Source organism: Zootermopsis nevadensis, unplaced genomic scaffold, assembly GCF_977971745.1.
Source record: "Zootermopsis nevadensis isolate Lab colony 2312 unplaced genomic scaffold, Znev_1.0 Znev_ptg000002l, whole genome shotgun sequence".
In the NCBI taxonomy this organism is placed as follows: Eukaryota; Metazoa; Arthropoda; class Insecta; order Blattodea; family Termopsidae; genus Zootermopsis; species Zootermopsis nevadensis.
Genome location: NW_028259134.1, coordinates 13,482,327 through 13,498,141, shown reverse-complemented (window position 1 = coordinate 13,498,141; position 15,815 = coordinate 13,482,327). Strand labels below are relative to the sequence as shown.

Sequence of the window (15,815 nt, the reverse complement as noted above, 5' to 3'; positions counted from 1 at the left end):
TTCCGTAAAATCAGAAGAAATTAAATGGAATATTAACAGTTTTTGACCTATGCTCTTTTTAACACGGTAATGAACTTTTTGTTTCCATACAGGCGCAAAATATCTTGACCCGTTGAGCGACTTTTAGCTTCTCAAAAACTTTGCTACGTGGTAGTATCTTGGTAAAACAGAATAATACGCGAGATTTCAAGTTCTTATGACGGCGATTATGAAGATGGCTGTCTTCTGGGTTGTACCGCCGTGTAGTCTGATAGAAGTTTGCCTACGTTGCAGACATGATTACTGCCTCCATTATCAGGGCGATGAGACCTAATTATGGAGGCAGGAAGCGTCCCTGAAACGTCTGCAAACTTATGTTAGCCAGGCAGTACTCTTTATGTGACACTAGAGCGTCACGCATTACTTCTGTAGTGAGATTAAGTTTCACAGAAGTATGTCTACACCATGTTTTTAACAGGCACCAGACTCCACTTTTCTGAAGTCGTGAGAAAATATGGCACCAGTATACTAAAATTAGGACGCTGTGGTGTAGCCTACATGTAACTACTTAGAGAAGAATGAAAAGTTGCTCGTATACCTTGAAAGACTTCTGCCAATCCTTGTTTGTAGAAGCCAGTTGAAGAGTGGGGTGGAATTGGGTGGCTGTTAGGTATGGAAGGGCTGCAATGTGAAAGTGTTGACGTCTTCGCCATTGTGGAACATTGTTACGTCAAACTGAGTGGTTGTCACTTGCCGACCCTACACAATGGAACGGCGAGGCTCGAGTGCTCCATTGTTCGAGTGCCTTCCACCCCGTTCAGGCAGTTGAGAAAATAATTTGGAATTCCACTGACAAGTCCATCCAGTAGTCTTCACGGCCCATTCATCAGATGAGGTGTTACATGGAACATCCTTATAATTGGGGCTAAAGAATTCTAAGTGGGCATATGGATTAAACGGTGCAGGTGTAGAGGGCATTTCATTAGTCTGCCAATATATGGTCGGAAATAAGTAAAGGTGTTTATGGACTCGGACTAAATAGACTGATAAGAAGGTGGAAATCCACACTCGTACTTGATAACAGTCTGATTCGAACATCATTTAGGCTACCGGCTATCCGGTTTGGGTTTTGCCGTGGGTTTCCTCAGCTTCATGGGCAAGAGTAGCCTACCAAGATAACACCTTCAAAAATGTCTGTACTTCTCCCTCATAAATCTTTGTTCACGACTCAGTATCATTTTTCAGTCATATTTATCGCTGTATAATGTCTTCAAATGGAAAACGTGTTTTTGTATCCGACGAATGAAAGAGTCCAAGAGACGTATGAGATACAGCCGTTATGAAGATTCTTTGTAGGAGTTACGTAAAATAGACGGATTTACATGTGTTATTAACAATTAAGCAGCTGTTAATTAAGTGGCACGTTTTATTTGCATTACAAAGAGTGTCTCTAGCACTTCGCAGCATGTAATACAACATAAAGTCGCATAATTAAATGTTATCTGCTGCGCTTAGCGTACCAAAACGTAGTATAAAAGAGCATCGTTAACGTGAAGTGAGTAGGGAGGAAAGATAGGAAGAGAAGAGGAAGTAGGGAGTTGATTGGCTTAATAAAATCAAAAACTGTGTTCTTTAATGCACGCAAACTGTTAAATTGTTCCCCGGGTGCTTGAAGTTTCTGTACGGGAGACGAATGTTCACCGAAGACGTCAGAAGATTCTAGGAGCTGCTCGGATCGCGACGCAGGCATCTTGAACTGTACTCCACGTGTTCTCTTGACGGCTTGTTTCTTCCGCGTATCCTATAAAGTGCCTTTAAAGTTGCTCCAAACCTGAAAACCAATTATTGAAACCTTACGATTGTCATGTACACACATTGCTCGCATCGCTGTGTCCACCTTCCAATTAATAAGTGTGTAACGGAACACGAGGAAGATAATGGATAAACCGTTCCTTTGGACTCGGCCCATCGTTTGAATATTATATAACTGTAACATTATGTTTCGGAAGCTGGAGGGTGCTGATGTCATCGGATAAAAGTGGGGAGAAGAACAGATGAACCGGTCTGTTGATTCCCCTGTTCGAGATAGCCTCGGGGCGTCTAACAAATAGGTTTTATTTGTCTTTATCTCCCCTTTTTGACCATATGACGGAAGCAGAATCGAGCTTCCGAAAACTGCGGTCTTAAAATATTTGGAAGATGGACGCTGTCCAAAAGGACGGTTCAGCGCACTGTGATGCGCTATCGTTAAAAACCTTCAAACTTTAAGAAGAAAAATTATATATTTGTGACCATCTATGGGGTCCACCCACCGTCAAAACGATCGGACCGTGAAGCTGATCTCCCATTTCCTACACGTACCGATGTAAGAATGTGTGAATCATACCTAGTACCTGTAGGATTTGCGGCGATTTCAAAGATGTCTGTCTTCTGTGTTGCTCCGTCGTGCAGTCTGGTAGAAGTTCACCGATGTTTGCTGCCTCCATCATCAGAAACGTCGGTAAACTTTTACCAGGCTGCAATACGGAACAACACAGAAGACAACCATTTTCATGCCTAGTACCTCTTAGGTAGATTAGGCAGATCCGGTTCTTAGCTCGCCTACAAAGTATCCTAAGTAAGGTACTTCGTGGTTGTTTTCAGCTTCGTTGCTCGAATACTGGCATAGCACCTTAAAATATGCTTTGACGTCGTCTTTCCATATCTTTTCCATTTCATAATCAATCCTACCTTGCACACTACACTATCTGTGCAGCTGGAAAGCGTCGTTACAAACTTTCCATTTTGTCTTGTGTCTATGTTATTAGATTTTGTAATTTAAGTATCTTTGTAAGTCTATTTTCGCGTATTCTTACAATGTGTTCACACACTTTTCTCTCTTGCTTTCCTATTCCGTCATTCAGTTCATAGATATGGCGTACTTAAATGATTTCAAATCTTTGCATTTCTCTTAAAAACTGGAGAGTTATGTCCAGCAACTAATTTCAGGGGTTTCGATATTCTTGTCCGATCGATTTATTGTCCACTTTTCTCAGCTTACTTCGACATAGGCTGTGGCCTGCTATCCCTACATACAATTTTAGATGTGTTTTAAAGCTTTTTTTGTTTCGAGTTTCTTCTTATTGTTCTGTGGAAACTTCTTAAACATACGGCCCACGCATTGTACGTGATTTGAACTCAAGAACCTTGAACGTTAAAAGCTTTACGGTACTTAAGGACGTCTTACTAAGCATAGCTACTCTGCCGACGTCGATGTACATCACTTTTTTGTAGCATGGCTGTTTTTTTAACTCAAAGAACAAATAGGCGCAAATAGACTTGGAAGCTGGATCGCTTCTAAGCTCGCATACAAACGAACAAATGTCTGCCGCCATTTTTCTTACTGCAGTAGAACTAGTCTTGAACAGAAAGTATCTAGAAAGTTGCGTGTGAAAGCACTTTGCACCAACCACCGAGTTAATTCCACTGATCCCTGCAACATACAGTGAGGTTTTCCAGTACGTCCACCTGTGATGTAATGAAATTTAGTTTATCCGTAGCTTGTTTGTTGACTTGCTGCATCAGGTCGCTCTGTTTCCCCCGCGTATAAAACTCATTCGTCATTACCTTTTCACACGAAGAAACTTTTTCGCAGAGACGATTAAAATGGATTCTGCTTGACACCCACACGCAAATGATTTCCAGTGCGTTCACTGATAAAGATGAACCAACTACCACGTCCAGGTTCCCGACAGGAACTTCTATAATATAGGTAAGTTAGTATTACCGGCTTTATGGAACGATACTTTGTTCATATCACGGAAACCTCAGAGCGCTTGGCGGTGAATCATTCTTTTCCTGCCAGGAGCCGGAAGGTGATAGTTGCGTTCAATTTTATTCGGTGAATTCACTGTATATTAAAGGATGAATCTATGCTATGGCACCATGTCAACTGCAGAAGTTATTGAGAGTCAAATGATATTAGATAAAATCTAAATAATTTAAAAGGAAGCGGTCGTAACCAGTTTCAAGATACCATCCCTTAGTTTTGCCAACAGGACTCGGAATAATCTCGTTTAGGACAGTCGGTGATAGACGAGAAAATTTCACTATAAAATGACCATTAGCCAATCAATGATTTTATTTAATCAATTAATTAATTTTAATTATTTATTTGACTGCAAATGGGTTTTTACCCGGTGGCAGTGGTCCTACATATCATGATGATTACGAATTATGAAGCTCCTCATTGTGTAATTTCATCCAGCCTCCTGTACCATCACTAGCGCCATCTTTCTGTTGTATTCTGTCCCATAGGTCAATATATTGTTCTAAACGCCGAGCTCTCTCAGTATGTTGTTTACTTATCATAAGAGATCTGATTTTACACCCACATAACAATCAGCTTAAATTGTAATTGTGTATAAAGATATTTTAATTTTTAGGCTTTCTATATGTTGGGCAAGAATATCATATATTATGACAAATTTGTAACAGACTTACCCCGCATATGCGTGACAATAAGTTCGACTTGTTACTACCGGCCCCAGACATTTGAATTTTGTCACATTTTTGACGGTTTATTAACTGCCTTTACATTTAGATTCTGTTGATTACACGGCGAATTCTCTGCGTTTATTCCTGAACCCAGGTCTTTACCAACTTCTAACGTAGTCCCTGTGTATGTTCGATAATAAAAACTGCAATTAAATCGATATGACGTTGGAATAATGGAAACCGTGGTTGTAGCTGTCACTTGAAGTAGTTCATAAGGGAAGACGGCCATAAACCGACGCCAGAATTAGCGCACCGGAACTGTCTTTTTGTAGTTAAGTCTGAAGGTACGTGAAACCTCAGCAATGTATCTTTGGTGCTAAAGGGTGACGACGGTCCGGAGTGAGTCTACATGTCAGAAGAAGCTTACCCATTTACAACCAAGGATGGCCAAAATGCGACCGGCGGGTCGGAAACGGCAAGGAATTCAGTCCCACCCACTAAGGTGTCCAGATATTATTAAAATCAGTGGATTTTATTAATTTATACTATCTTATAGTACATCATATAGAGAACTTGTAAAGAAAGTCGTAATTTTAAAACAAATGCAGGCTTTGTTCGTATTGCCTTTGTATATTATTATCATTTACAATACTTGTAAGTGGATAAGCCAATATATAGAACATCGAGTCTAGCTTTAGCTTCAATTTAATGCGTGTCATAATATCCTAAGAACAGCAGTCAGAATTTGTATTTTTTCCATATTGCGGCCGAATGAATTATGACTAATACTCTGTATGCGGTCTGCTGACAGCTTCGTTGAATAGAACACATTCTTATTCTCGTAATTTTGTAAAACATGTTTTTTCGCTGTGTATAATAATTGTAGCTCTAGTAGGGAACCCCAAAGCGTGGTCTGCGGACTACTAGTGGCCCGTAATCTTTTTTCAAGTGGTACACAAAACTGGGATTGAAAAACATTTATGTAAAAAATGCACGAACAGTTAGTAAAAATGCCAAGATACCTACACAATGAATTAAGTACAGTATTAACTTATTTGTATTCATCTTTAACATCTATAGAACGATACTTTATAAATGTTAAACAAAAGGCAAAAATATTTCCGTGTAGTTAAACCGAGAACAGGTTTGTGAATCACGGAGCTAATCTGCCCACTTTCCAAGGTACATAATGTGCGACGGATTTGATTGGTTTCGCCTGTGTTGCCACATGATTATACCGTACGTGTTAGTTTTGAATACCCTCATCCTTAAAATAGGCCGAACTGTTTGTTCAAAAGATCTGACAACGTATCAACACCACACCCCTGACCACAAACTGTGAAATTGTATGTGTGTGTGTGCGTGCGTGAGCGAGCGCGAATATCATGCATATGAGCGGGCAGGACTTTACTTTAATAAGCTTAACTAGTGACAACCCCCGTGAGAAGAGAAACGAGATTTGTGTCAATTTCGTGTCTTCATTTTCGTGGCTTCCAGTCGCTCCCTTTGTTTTGATAATTGCATCAAATGCCCCTCTGCGAAGTTTAATATTGTATGGACTATCTGACTCGGCTTCATCACTGGTTCACTTCCTATTGTGGATTTTAGGCCTGCATTTGTATCCCACCAAACAGTGAGTGTTATCCCTTTAATGCCTTGTTGCAAATATAAATATATGTCTTCTACTTTTACAATCAATAAGTGCGTTTTTATGAATGTTTTATATGATTCTTAGTGTAAACAGTAATTATTTACTTAATCAAAGTCAACAAATGGATCTTATAAATGGTGAAGTTCTCCGCCTTCTTTGCGGTACGGGCCGAATTCTTAAATATTATTTATATAGACGAATATTTTTGATTTCATATTTGCTTAGACATTTTCACAATGCTAGACATTATGACGGCAGTGTCTTACATGCTGGCTTAACAAGTTTAAACACACCAGTACTTGTTCTTACTCGCATTATTTGAGCGATGACCCGCCGAGTTCATCTTACCATCTACTACTAGATCTCTTCCCTTCATGTTTTCCGAATAAAATGTAGTATGCCTTACTGTTTTCTTCCATGTGTGCTGTATGTTCTGTCCATCTCACGCTCCAACATTTAATCACCTAATAATATTTAGTGAACAGTACAAATAATGAAGATTTTCTTGCGGTTTCTTCTAGTCTACTGCTCTTACCTTTACCCTAGATAAAATATTCTCCTTAGCACCCTGTTCACACTATAATTGTTTTGTTGTTATTATTATCATTATCATCATTATCTTGTTATGGTTGTTGTGTTTATCGGAATTAGACCCTGTGGGTAACAAAGTTTCCATTGACAAAGTACTTCCCTGTGTATTTAAACAGCAGAAATGTCTGCCTCGACGCAGGTTTGTAAAGCCTAGCTCATCAGGACGCATGTCCGAATGTACGCGTCTATCGAGGCGTCTTTATTGGTCCATTATGCGAACCTAACATGTTGCGCTCCTCTTCGTATTCGGGAGGTCCCGAGCCGCAGCTAAACCATCTTGTTGGAGTTTTTATTCCTCCATGCATTAAGACAGCCCGTAATTGATTCTTTCCGTAACATTTTATTATCATCTCACCATTTGACGCTACAAGATTTATGTAAATAAAAATGTATCGTCGGATAAACAACAGAAATAATGACCAGTTATCGCACGTAAAGAGTAGTAAATGGACAGACATTTTGGTACAAAATTATTGTGCTCTTTTCATGACTTACAGAAGCAAAGAACAGTGCTAAGTCTTCTAACGTGTTTTGCGGATTTATTTCCTTTTACTTTCCTTCCTTTATATGTTTGTCTTTGTTTTCGTCCTTTCAAGCATTTTAAGTACAAGAAAATTATCATGCGACGTTCGGCTTGCCCACACAAGGTCTTAATCTTGTTTATATACTGTAGGAACACAAATTGGCTTTCATTTCTGCCCTTGTAAATGCCCGTATTACCGTGTGTTTTACAACACGAACCCCGCGAGTCTGCTCACTCACGTTCATTAAACAAAACAGTCTAAATATGACGAACAACTACAGTTCCAGAATTTCTGAATGTCCGCCCCTGTTCTCTGCAACCAACAAAGCATTTGCTGACATGCTCCAACATAAACATGCAATTAATAAACATGTTGCTTTGCTTGGAGTTCTGTGAGGGGATGCTGCCAGCTTTTCAGTGTCAACATGCGCCCCCCCCCCCCCACTCAGCCCACTCAACAGTCGGTGGTTAAAAGCAAAAAAGGACGACTCCAAATACAACGTTCGATGTCTTCCAAAACATCCATTTATTGCATAGCTTTATTATGATATCTTTCCAGTGAATATTATTTTACAGGGAATGACTAACGACATTATGTTAGTGTGTCGAACACCCCTACTACTAAATCAGTTGACAGATATTCATGAAATTTTGTATAAACATTACACAACCAAAGACAATTCACGTTTCTATTGTTGAATTTCCTATCATAAGTGCATGGCGGTCGTGTGAACTTAAAAGATGGCACAAAAATTATCACTCCTCAGTCTGAAATTTGGTGTGATAAAAGAGCAGCTTCGGTTGAGATATTTTTTTTTTTAAATAAAATAAAAACATGGCGGGCACGCAAAATCTGTGTATAGATTTTGGTTTGATGGCGGAAACTAATTAACCAGTAGAGCTAGGCATATAGGATTGCGTGCGAAAATAAATAATATACGTGCAAAACTTTTATTTATCTTATCTTTTTTTCTCTCTTTCTAGTCTTCATTTTGCTCTCATTTTTCTTTCTTCTCAATTTTTTTGTTTTCTTTCTCCATCAAACACGTTTGCGTTTTATTCCTTCCTTCCTGTTTTTGCCCTCTTGACTTGTTTATAGATTCAAATTTATTCGAATCGCTCGCATTGCAGATCGAGATCTGGATGGTAGGATAATTTTGAAATTTATACGATGAGCGTATATGACCAAGGGATGCCGTTCTGTTCTTCCGTGATATAGAGTGGTCCCGGAAGCCTGAGGCCATAGGCTAACTCGATGGCATAGCAAAATGCAGAAAAGCATAAAGAGAGAAATATTATTGGAAATCATGTGTTAGGAGTCTGAATTGAAAATTTTTACGTTGGACGATCCGTTACAAGGGCGCAGTCTTTACGTTATCAGTAGTTAAAAGTTACGACGATGTTGGTCAGTGTCGACAAGAATGACATGACAGTGACAGGAGAGGAGAGGTTTTTTCCGTAGTTGGGGATAGCAACAGTGAATAAGACACAGGTACAACAAGAAACATGAAATGAACGAAACCAGCAAAATAATAACGACCGGCGAACTGTCATGTCAACGCGACAACACCGTCGTATTTTTTTTTACTATAATCATATGTAGAGTGACGCACCGTAACGTTCGTCCTAGGTAAAAATGTCTTGAGATTGGAAACACAAGATTTTCAACTATTTTCTTCCTTTACATGCTTACATATGGTCCTGGACTTCTGGGACACACTATGTACTACCACGGTGTTATATGTTGTATAAATATATGTGTGTGTGGCAGAGAGAATACGTAACCTTCAATGCACCATATGTCCCCAATCCACCTGTGCTACAGTCTACAAATCTCTCTCCGCTTCAGACAAACTCGTGGTGTAGACATTAACTATTAGTTTCTGTAGACCTGCTCGCCAATAACAGAAAGATATTATTAATACCGTGTTCTGCTCTGCTGCATTATGGTGCAGCGCTGTACGCCATCGTATATGGCTGCAGGTGGCGTTGCTGGTAGTCGTAAACGCAGAAGCAGGTTATACCGTCGAACGTGCAGTGGTAATGGCTAGACACCGTGACGGTGCTCGTCCCAGTTCTGGGAATAATAGTACCTGCAAAACACTTTAATTGCTTGAAAATAGTCGTTAAATGATCAAAGAATGAATAAATCTTAGTTTGGATTTAATTTATGTATGAATACGACACACAAATCTCAGAGGATTGACGACTGATTATCTTTCGGTATCTATACTCGATGATATAGGGTTCATTTCTGGGCTCTTATGATTTCCACTGTCCTCGGTATTTTGTTCTCAGACGCCCGCAATTTATGATCCTCTTTTACAGCGAGACAAGTTTTACCCGTAACTTATTTTTCACATGTCTACGAAGACGTAGTCCTCCATCTATTTCGCAACAAACCGTTAAATTATAATAAAGACCAGAATACTAGTTTGTAAGTATTGTATAGATGTCTTTTACTGTCACAGGGGCAGAAGAATGTTGTCTGAATCTACTTTAAATAAAGTCTCTTGATATGTAGGCATTGCAGTCCGAATAACTATCGGCAGATGACACTGTAATAATAATAATAATTAATATTACTCCAGCACACTAAACACTCAAAAAGATGAGACATTTATCTAAACAAAGAAATAACTCAGAATCGTCATTATGCAATTTATTTAAGCAGGGTACTTCATATGCCTTTGGGAATTTGCTATAATTGGTATTTTTCTGTAATAATGGCTTAGAAGAGAACGTTTATGATTTTGTATATAAAATATGACTCTCTTTTTCACGTTCAACTTAATGACAGAAGAGGAATGTGTTCAGTATGTAATTTATTGTAACTTGGCGTTTTATTTAGATGGAGGGGTTGCACAAAAAGTTGTTCTGTTTACCCTCGGCTTACAGGCGCAGTGACGTCAGTGGAAGTGACACCGTGAGTGACAGGCAATTGTTTGTCTCGCAGGAGATTTTGCCGTCCATGCTTAATCTAGAGTAAGAAACGACGTATTCCTTGTCAAATAGTGCCAGCTTAAATTTTCTATCCTTATTTGGCTATCTTCTTATAACAAGTTTAATAATTACATTTTTCATGCCTTTTCAAGGTCTTTTGAAGAATATTTTCCTACTTCTTAAGGGGTGTCTAAACTTTCCAAGATTTAAGGAAAAGCCTTGTGGCACGCTTAGGAAATTACAAATGCTTATAAACATTTTTATCGGAAAACCTGAAAGTTCGAGACCACTTAGGAGGTTCAGGCGTAGAATTTACAATAATATTAAAATAATTCATAAATAAATGTGGCTTGAATTAATCTGTTTTACGATGAGACACCAATAACAGACTTTATGGACAGGATAATAAACCTTCCGTTTCAATAATACTGCTGAATTACTTGACCGGCCGAAACTAGCTTCTCAAGAAGGACTTGGGCCTTCCGGACTGTGTGCCTTATCTACCACTTCCTGCTAATAAACTTGAAAATTTGTACTGGTCTTTGTAAAATTCCGTTCCACGAATATATTTTGTGATTAATTTAATTACCTTATTATTAATTTTTTTCTTTTAGACAGGCACACTGTGAAAATTAAACTTCTTCATTTTGAAGTCACAAATATGTGACCGGTATTGTTGAGAAATATTCTTGCTTGAATGTTTACGGTAAAACAAGTAATTTAGCACTGTGTGGTGAGCCTTATCATTTGAATTCATGCAGTATTTGAAATCAATGAAAGGAATCCCTTCGCAACAGGGAAATTAAAGTTGACTGACGTTTCATCAGTCGACGGTGGATATTGTCATGTTTCTGTATTGAAGGAGGAAGGTAGTTGCGTAAAAAATCACATGGAACGGATTAATATGTTTTTATATTATTATGATATTAAGATATTGATACTGTTAAGTACTAAGTCATTCGTTGGAGCTCAACGTAAATGTTTAAGATTAAATCTTCCTGCAGCTTGTGGTTGTCTTGTAAAATTAAATATATTCTGAGTTCTTCGAAATTTGTCGTGGAATATTATTACGAGCAGCAAGCACGTGTTGTTGGAACACAAAGGAACTGAAGACATTAGAATGGTTACTGCGCTGATGTATTACGTCCTCTCGAAATCAGTGCGGTGCAAGAAGATTTTCTCAACACTTCTTGACATGTCAGCAGATTTCAGTCACTTATTTTCTTTCCTTTTTAGGACAATTTCTCCTTATATTTCGACAAAGGCCAGCGGTTATCTTCACTGTGAGGGCGGTGATGTCTATGTGTAATAAACTAAATTGTGGGGTTGTATAACCAGACGTTCTGCTGAATCAATATAAATCGACTGGCTTATAGCCCGCCCCATGCAGTGCGATCATGTTTGAACATATTGCTATGCTCTGCCTACTTAATGTCACATGACCTTTCTGTGTTTTTAAAATGGCAGTATTATTAACCTTCTCAGTGTTATGAACCACAGAGCTTGGTAACATTTCCAGCCTGGTTTGAATAACGTTTTTTTTTTAGACAAGACGTTCTTGTTAGGTCTTTTATTTGAAGTTACACACGGCCTATTCGATCTGTTTCACAGTTGATAATCCTAAAAAGACGTCAAGTGGATTTTGATCTTTTCGGTGGTTACGATAATTTCACAGAAACGTATTGTTCTGGGAATCGAAGCGCTGTGCTCCTCCGACACGTCGGTTACTTCCCAAAAGTTGAAGGCGTTGTCATAACAATCCAAATTTTCCCAGCCGTTAAAACCTAGTAAAGCGGCTGGAACGTATACTTAACCACTTACTTAAAACTTTTTATGCGGTTCTTATGCCCCAGGAGATCTTTTGTTTCACCTTAAATGTTAGACATAACCAGTAGTAAGGTGATTAGCATTTTTCAAATCTTATCAGAATGTGAGCTAGACGCTGAAAAGACCGTAGTCGTCTTTATTTAATTTTTGCCTTGTGGCAATATTGACAGACCGACATGGTTCGGAATCTAATTTTCTCGACAACTCCTAGCCCCAAATTTTGTTTGTTCTGATTATTTGGTAATAACATTCCAAAGAAACTTAATGTAATATGTTTTATAGTTTTTGCACGGAGTGTATGAAATGAACCCGACATGTGGAGACTGCATATTTGCACCTGTAAAAGTATTCTAAGATTGCCAATAAGATCTTGTTTTGGATGCTTTGTACATTGTGATGTATAATATCAATATCATCACGACCCGTACATTTTATTTCGTACTTATTTGTCCATGTAACAATAGGTCTAATGTTTAACAAAATAAAATAAAACGTAATTTGTCTCAGTAAGTACAATGTTACTTTTAGGTGGTTTTTTTAACCGTATTTACTAAAAAAATATGAAAGCCATTCAATTATCAAAATCACAAATACGTGTCTGTTTCTTTCTCAAATCGCCATTAAAACCTTATTATTTATCTCTATTTGACAAAGTAACATTTTATGACACAATAGTATGAATTCGTGCCAACCGAAAATATTATCAGAACGAAGAGTTAGCGATATTGTAGCACTCGTCCTCTTGGGTGTATATAATAACAGGAATTTCGTCCTCATATTTTCTTTGGGAAAAAATGAAATGTTACAGTACTGGATTCTGATGAAATGAAACTTTTGCGTTGTCGCCAACACTTAAAGTGAATGAGTTGGCTTTCATTCTTTGTGTCGTTTAAACCAAGATGCGTGCCCCTGCCTGAGGAGAATATTTGATGACATCCTATAACACGCTTCACTAGCCACCCTCAAGTTACCAAGAGTACAATCAATAAAGTGGCAGGCTGCAGTCAAGGAAGCCAGGACTAATTTCCCAGCAGTGGCTCTGGGTGGCATATGACGAATGAAATGGACGCTAGAGAAAAATTGTGTAAGGTGCAGCTGGATTCACCTGGCACAGACAGGGCTCAGCGATGATCTTGCGATTCTATAAAGTATGCGAATTTTTTGATCAGATTAAGAATCATCTGTTAAAGAAGGGGTTTCATTAATTGACTAGTTTGTGAATTATTATTTAATAAGTTACAGTTCACGTATGACATAATAATATTTCTATATTGTAATTACAAAACTTTTAAGTGAAACATTATGTTTATTTTTATGCAGATGTAAGTTATTTCTTCGGGCAGTTATGAAGTTGGCGATTTATTATAATTCGAGTCATTGACACTACGATGTAACTAGATTTTAGTTTTACAATTCACTACAAAATCAGATTCTTATACATAGTTATCGTATCCATATGATATTAAAAGTCATATATTATATTATTATGGATAATCATTTAACAGTTACATTTAGATAGAATTATATTTGATGCCCTAAACAGAGACAAAAATTAATTTTATTGAAGTACTGGAAGTTTCTATGCAATTTCTTTGTATGTAATTTAAATGTATGTTTTAATAAGGAAGAACGAAGTAAGCTCGAAATGTTCAAATTATATTTTTAAAACTTATTAATCAATGCGTTCGTTCGGATAGTGTGGAAAATGTAATGGGAAACTTACATAAAGTCGCTATATGAGACAAACTCACTGAAACAGAAGTTGACATAACGTTTAAATAGAATGCTAAAAGTAACAACAGTCTTATACAAATAAATTTTGATTTATCTTTAACACAAAAGAAGAAATATAAGTCATAAAGGTTGGATTGATGTCGGAACAGACTTTTATCCTTTCCCTCAGAGTAAAAAATAAGAAATTTCTGCGAACCTCTGCATTCATAGCTAATGACTGTTGGATTGTTTGGGAAATGATGAAATATTCATGTGAAATTTGTGAAATGTGATCTGAATATCATAGACATTTGGGTTATTTGCCTGAGACATTACCTGGAATTTATCTGTATATAAAAGTAGGTTACTTGAAGGAACACATCAATCCAGCACATTAAAAAGCCATCGAAGCTGTCAGCTGAATTCTGACATAAGCCTGCCTCACTCTTTCTGTGAGATTTTTTAGCAGTGAGGGGAAAAAGAAAGAAGCAGAATCTCTCCTATCTGCTTACGCCGAAAGTTTGTTTTGAAAAACGAGATGTTTGAGGAGAACTTCTTTTGATAGGACGGCACACGAAAGATGGTCGCATTGGAAATGTGACTTACTGTGTACCTTTCATACGGAACGCAGTTAATACATGAACAAACAAGCCCATTACTTCCTCTTTCAGCACTGGAGAAAACCTTCGTTTAAGACAATATGACCCAGACTCTATATAATTTCGTATACAATGCAATAAATATTTCTTTCTTTATCAGCAAAATGTAGGACTGATCCGGTTTGGAAGTAATTCTATGAAAATATCGTTTAGGTATAATTCTTTAACGGGGATCTGCGAGTCACAAAGAGTAAGCAGTTTAATACAGGAATTTTGGGCTTATGATAATCATTACATAGTGTATTTACGGAATTATTGACTGAGATTTGATTCCCGGGAGGAAACTTACGAGTTGAGATTTCAGGGTCTCACGGCAGTGAGTATGAAGACAACTGCCTTCTAGGTTGCCGTGTCTTGTAGTCGGTAATTTTCTACCATAATGCATGACGCAACATTCCACAAGACGTCATCTCCCCATGACACGATATTTCTCAATGATTCAATCTGTTTTACCTTCCTATCTGTGACTGTGCCTCCCTGTTTACCTTCCACATAAATGCTTAGTTTTGTTTAATGCCCAGTTATTTATTTCCGTAAATTTGAAATTGAATTTATGCATTAAACCTCTTTTTAATTATCATCAATTAACTTCCTAGAAATAGACTCGTATGTCAGTGACAAACTCAGCACCTACCGCAACTTTATAAACTTCCGAACGCAGTGGCGGTCAGAGTCTCGTGAAGTTTGTAGAGGCCTTGTAATAGTCGGTTCCTCATCCGAGAAGTTCTGTAGATTAATAGTTAACCATCCAGTCACTTCATTGGCTTTATTCGACAGCTGTTATGGTCGTTAGCGTGATCGTTGAGTTATTTTGTTGTGTACGACGCCAGGCTATGGATGGGTGTTAAGGGACGCATCATTGATCAGCAGACTGTAGTGTCAAGACTGCAGATAACATCGTGGTAGTCATGGTAACGGCGATGCTGAAATGAGAAAAAACATACAGACAGTCGCGTTCCAGTGGGTAGTTCTACACAAGCATCAGAAACATTCTTAATGGACTGTGGTAAGAACGACATTGACGTTTTTAGGTTGAATGAAGTAATTACTACGGTGTGATTTTCTCAATGTTCTGTACGGGAAGCACGGGCTGTATAAAGTTATTTTAAAAATTTGCATATTGAATTACTTAAAGATGGTATTATATATAATACAAATAATTGTTGTGTGTTAATACTTTTTATGTAAAATAGAAATATCTTCAATGGAATGTAATTTAAATATTTACGGTCTAGAGAAAATTGGTTTATTATTACTGATACTTTAAGCTGTGTGTGTATGGGTTCTTTGATAAGTAGGATTTGAGGTTTTCACGGCGGTGAGTCTAAAGATGGCTGTCTTCTGAGTTGTTGTGCCGTGCAGTCTGGTAGAAGTTTACCGACGTTGCACACTGTGCAACAACCCAGAAAACAGCCATATTCAAGCTGATAGAAGCTTACCAGTCTATACGGTG

The 15,815-nt window shown here is 37.9% G+C and overlaps 1 protein-coding gene across 10 annotated transcripts in view; it reads left to right on the top strand.

Moving 5' to 3' along the window:
* The window catches only part of SK (small conductance calcium-activated potassium channel), a 349,222-nt gene that overhangs the window by 250,179 nt on the left and 83,228 nt on the right, over positions 1 to 15,815 (top strand). The window lies entirely within an intron of this gene.